This window comes from Pinus tabuliformis, chromosome 9, assembly GCF_031772625.1.
Source record: "Pinus tabuliformis cultivar Carrire ecotype Pingquan chromosome 9, CPIR1, whole genome shotgun sequence".
Classification (NCBI taxonomy): Eukaryota; Viridiplantae; Streptophyta; class Pinopsida; order Pinales; family Pinaceae; genus Pinus; species Pinus tabuliformis.
In genome coordinates, this window is record NC_142307.1 from 1,656,141,510 (window position 1) to 1,656,147,962 (window position 6,453).

The following is a 6,453-nucleotide window of genomic DNA, read 5'->3' on the forward strand; positions in this document are numbered from 1 at the left end:
AGGAAGTATGGAATCACTAATGACGTAGAGGACGAAGGTGTGAGGAGGAAAATGAATATATGAATAAGCATTTGTATGAACCAGCTACTCTTTTCTTCTTCTTTTTTAAGGAATGAGAAAATCAAGTGAATGCGCATTGTAATGATGGAATGGCTATAGAGAATAAAAACATGAATGAACGAATGAACGAATGTTTTCCACAAGCTTCATTCCAATTAATAAATGAAGAAACTGAAGGGGCATTTCGATTTGACAATGAACCAATGGATCACATGGTGAAGGATTATTAACCTGGACTGAAGAGATGAAATAACTGAAGGATGAGGAATGTTAGAGAGGGAAAATGCTAGGTATTTATGGAAGAAAAACTGAATCCAGATTTATCCACCCTAAATGCCATTTTGTCTAAGGAGTTATCCATGTTGTGTAAAAAAGGATTTTGTGCTCCACATAGCTAAGAAAAACAAAGATGTTGGTAAAAAAGGATTGTGTGCTAAGTAGACCTAAAGGAAACAAAGATATTAGGAAAAACTCGAGATCTAAACTAGGTCTACAAAGAATATAAAAATAATAAAAAAATATTAAAAAAATAATGAATTTTTAAAAATATATTATTATATATTTAAAGTGTAAGCACTTATAGAACTAAATTCCACATAGGAAGAGTACCAACTCTTGATATTTTTGAAAGATACACTGATAAATTGGAAATTCACAAAAGCATGTTTCTCTTAAAAGAAAATGAAAAATAAACATGTTTTCTCATATATTTTTAATTTATCTCATTTTATATATATTACATGGGTTCAAAATATTTTGATACTCGTTAATTTGATTATGAATACGATTAGGATTTACAATTAAAATCTAAATGAAATAGATCTGTGTTAGATTGGATTCCTTTGTTCAACTACTAGTTATAACGGTACTTAAAATGAATTATTGGGTGTTGATATCTATGATATGCAATATTTGTTCCTAGCTACTAATGCAGGAAGCAGATTAGTTGTTATTCCGAGCACAATAGAGATAGGAAGAGGTGTTGGTTGTTCTTGGTTCTATATTCCTCGTTCTCTTTGCGTTGTTTTTTTTGTTTGTAAGAGTGAAAGACCGTGTACGTCTACTTCATAGAAATTTAGTCGAGTATAAATTTACTCTAAGATTCGTAGAAGTCAAGTCAGTCTATTAGAATTTCTACCGTAGTAGAAGTGTAGTGTAAGAGAACTAATGGGATTCCATGTTAAATTCTAAGTGAACTGAAGTATAAAAGAGTATTGAAGAGTATAAGGCTTCCCCTGCAGTAGTAACTTTGCTAATATCGTAATATTTTATTAATTCTTTTAAAAATGATTTTAGAACACTGCTGCGCGAAGGAAATATCAAATCTAATTGAAAGAATATTTATTTGGGAAAATATTTATTTGTACACATTTCTAAATCACTATTAGAAATTGAGACTTGAAATTAATAAGGATAACTTAGATGGCCCAAACAACCAAATTGTTATGTCAACCAACGAATAAGGATAAGGGAGTGGTCCAAACAACCAAATTGCTATGTCAACAAACGAATAAAAACAGCACGACTTAAATCGATATTTGAAATAGATAGTGATAATGTGAACCAACGACTGTGAGCGTTTAAAGGAGACCTGGTCGGTTCCATGGGCTAAAGCGTAGCTAATCCCATGCCTGTTCCTTTGTAAAATTTGGTTTTCGGATATGACTCCGGCCGAATTAGACGGGGCATTTCCTTCCGGTCGCAGTGTGTCTCTCTATAAATCGCTTGATTTCATATGCTTCCCAAAATCAACGCCTCTATATATTTCATGTGCTTAGCAAAACCATAGTGTCCCTATATAGTATATACATCTCATCATTTCATGTGGTTAGCAACATTTCACCTGCAATATTTTGTGCTAGTTTAATGCAATTATGATGCTATAAAGCATTCGGTAAATAATGGGATTTAAGATTGAAATCCAGAGTAAGTCAAACTAATTAAAAATGTTTAATTTAGTGATTTTACATTTACCAATGTCATTGATATAATCAGATAAACACATATCCACCATCCACCACATTAATAACTATTACTTGTATTTGTTAAAAGCTTACTACCTCTCATTATTAATAACTATATGAATAATAATAACTATATTATTTTTTATTTATATAATTATACTTGTTATAATAACAATATTTTATATGTTAATATAATATTGATTATTACATAAAATTTTGTTAATATAATATATGTCACATACAATATAATAATAACATTTATTTATTATTAATAATATGTATTTATGTGTACCATTATGTTATTCTCAATAATCATTATATATTTATTAATATAATTGTCAATATATTTTATACATTTACTTGAAGTATGTTAATAATATTAACTTATATAAAATATATATTAAATTAAAATATATTATACTATTACTTTGAAATAAAATATATATAGAGACTTCATATTATATATATATATATATATATATATATATATATATGAATATTTTATATAATAATATAATATGTAATAATAATATATTATAAAATTTAAACTCTTTAAACCCTTATATATTAAACCATAGGATTTATTGATTCTTTGTGTTTTAAATATGGATCCTAATATATTAATATCCCCTAGGAATTAATATTTTAAATCCAACGGATTAATAAACCAAAAACATTAAATTATAATCGGAAATAATTACTAATACTATAAACCCAATGAATTAATAAACCCAAGGCATAAATATTATAAACCTAAAAAGTCAACAAACCTATAAATCAATATTAAAAACCCTTGGGATTAATAAACCCTAACAATTAACATTTTAACCCCAAGCAATCAATAAACACTAGGAATTAATATTTTAAACTAAAGAGGTTATTAATATTATAAACTGAAGGGATTAAATTATAAATCCAAGCGACTAATAAAACAAAAAGTTCAATATTATAAAATCGAGGAATTAGTAAACCCAAGGGATAAATATTATAAATCTAAGTAATCAACAAACCCAAGGTATCAATATAAAAAACACAAGGGATGTATAAACACATAAATTAATATTTTAAACCTAAGGGATTGATAAACCCATAGAATCATTATTATTATAAATCCAACCATATTAGTAAACATGGTTGAAAAATGTTGATAAAAGTTAATGGTATAAATCAAATTTTAGTCGTTAAATTAATATTGATAAATATATAATAATAATAATAATATTAAAAAGTAAGCATTATAACAAAATTATCATTATTATTATTATTATAAATAATAAATATTAATAATTTATATTAATAATTAATTATAATGATAATAAATTGTTATTATTATAATCATTTTAAAATAATTATTCTTGTTACTAATTATTTATTCTTATTAATATTATTTATTATTTATTCTTATTAATATTATTTATTATTTATTAGTAGTAGTAATATTATTATTAATATTTATTATTTAATTAACCATGTTAATTAATTATTATTATTATTATTATTAAACAATATAAAATATTATTTTTAAAAATTTATATTAATTATTGTTAATTAATTAAAGTCACGGAATTTATATTAAACACAAATATTGATATTATAAACCTTATGAATAATATTATATCCTAGGAATATGAACCCTTATGAACCCTTGGATTAATAATCCTAAGGGATTCATATTATAAACCGATAGGAATAATAAACTTGAGGGATTAATATTTAAAAACTAAGGGATTATAAACCTAAGGGAATAATATTACATCCAGGAGATTAATATTGTAAATCCAAGGTATATAAAACCTAAGGTAAATATTGTAAACCCTAGAATTTTCATGGTTGACCATGGTTGATTTTCATATTGAAACAATCTTTGTGACAATGTAATGTTGCACCATGGTTGACCATGGTTGACAATGATTTATTATCATATGCACAAAATATTTCTCACAATGAAACGTTGGACCATGTTGATTTTCATATAGAGAAAACACTTGTCATGATGTGACGTTGGACCATGATTAACCATTATTTTAAACCAAATGGATTCATATTAGACACAAGGATTAATATTTTAACCCATATGAATAATATTAAACCTTAGGAATAAGAACCCTTAGATTACTAAACGCATAGTATTCATATTAGAAACCCAAGGGAATAATAAACCAAAAGGATTAATACTAAAAACACAAGTGGTTGAACCATGGTTCACCATGATTGATTTTCATATGAATACAATCTTTGTCACAATGCGACGTTGGACCATGGTTGATTTTTATATTGAGAAAATATTTGTCACAATGTGACGTTGGAACATGGTTTACCATGATTATAAACCAAGGGGATTTATATTAGACCCAAATATTAATATTATACACCCTATGAATAAACCTATCAAATATAAGCTATATAAACACTAAGGTAAATATCATAAACCCTATAATTATCATGGTAGACCATGGTCGACCATGATTTATCTTCATATTCACAAAATCTTTGTCACAATGCAATGTTGGACCATGGTTGATTTTCATATTGAGAAAATATTTGTCACAATGTGACGTTGGACCATGATTAACCATGATTTTGAACCAAAGGGATTCATATTAGAACCAAGAATTAATATTGTAACCCCTCTAAATAATATTAAACCTTAGGGATAAAAACCCTTAGATTACTAAATGCATAGTATTGATATTATAAACCGAAGGGAATAATAAATCAAAGGGATTAACACTAAAAACCCAAGTGGTTGCACCATGGTCGACCATGATTGATTTTCATATGGAGACAATCTTTGTCATAATGTGACGTTGGAACATGGTTGACCATGATTATAAACCAAGGGGGTTTTTATTAGACACAAAGATTAATATTATAAACACTATGAATAAATCTATTAAATCTTAGGTATATAAACCCTAAGAAAAATATCGTAAGCCCTATAATTATCATGGTTGACCACGGTTGATTTTCGTATTGAGATAATATTTGTTACAATGTGATGTTGGACCATGATTAACCATGATTTTAAACTAAAGGGATTCATATTACACACAATTATTAATATTATAAACCCTATGAATAATATTAAACGGTAGGAATAAGAACCCTTACATTACTAAATTCAAGGTATTGATATTAGAAACCCAAGGGAATAATAAACCAAAGGGATTAATACTAAAAGCCAATGGGGTTGCACCATGGTTCACCATGATTCATTTTCACATGCAAACAATCTTTGTCACAATCCAACGTTGGACCATGGTTTATTTTCATATTGAGAAAATCTTTGTCATAATGCAATGTTGGATGATGGTTGATTTTCATATTGAAAAAATATTTATCCAAATGTGACGTTGGACCATGGTTGACAATGATTATATAAGGGGATTTATATTATACCTAAGGATTAATATTATACACCCTATTGTCCTCTGAGATAATTCTAGGTTAATTAATCATGCAAGAGAATCTAAAATGTTTTATTGTTTTAAGGTTTTTGGATGACTAAACTTATGAACAATTAAAGACAGGTGTTTAAACCTTAACAATGCTGAAGTTAATGAAAGGGTCATTTGTTTGTCTCTAAATAGTTAATTGATTTTTAATTGAATGGATAACAGAGTTGGAAGGGTTATAACTTGGTAAATATTCAAACTGAATATCTAGTTAATTATAAGACAGAGTGCAGATAAACAATGTTTACCTGCTAACAATTCTATTAAGATGAGTGTGACAATTTATAGATATAGAGGAGTTTATAATCACAGACAATTTTATAAACTAATCTCTAATTGTTGATTACAACTTCACAGGGGATTTAAGATAAACTGATATTCAATTTAATCTTATCCAAGGTTCTCCATTAAAACTTAAATACATGAAGAATAACATAATGAAATGAAAACATGAGAAAGATTCACAAGGAGACAAACTATTTGAGGCAAATCCAGAAACCTTTTGATAAATTTGAAGCAAATTCGAGCTTAATTACAATTTTTCTTTGAAAATCTCATCCAAGGGTTCAACCCATAATGAATCGAAGGAAGAATTATTTATACAAAATATTTGATTTTCCAGAAAGATTCTTTAACAAAATATAAAAATAGTACAAAAATATAGGAATCAAAAAACTGCTGAGCTACTGGCACTATCTTCAAGGATGTTGTTGATGATCTGGTCCCCAAAATGTGTTTCCTCACTCTCTGTTAGTTGGTGATGAAAGTTACTCAATGATTTCACACAAGTGATCCCATCTATCCTCACTTTGGATAGAAATATTAATTAACTTTATATAGACTTCATCCACTTCGGTATAACTTTCAAAAGTAGTCTTATTAACAAAGATATGTTTAATTTCATGCTTGATCATTAAATCAAAGTCTCAAGCCTCTAAGAAACAATTCCCTGTAAGATGACCTTTGATACCTGC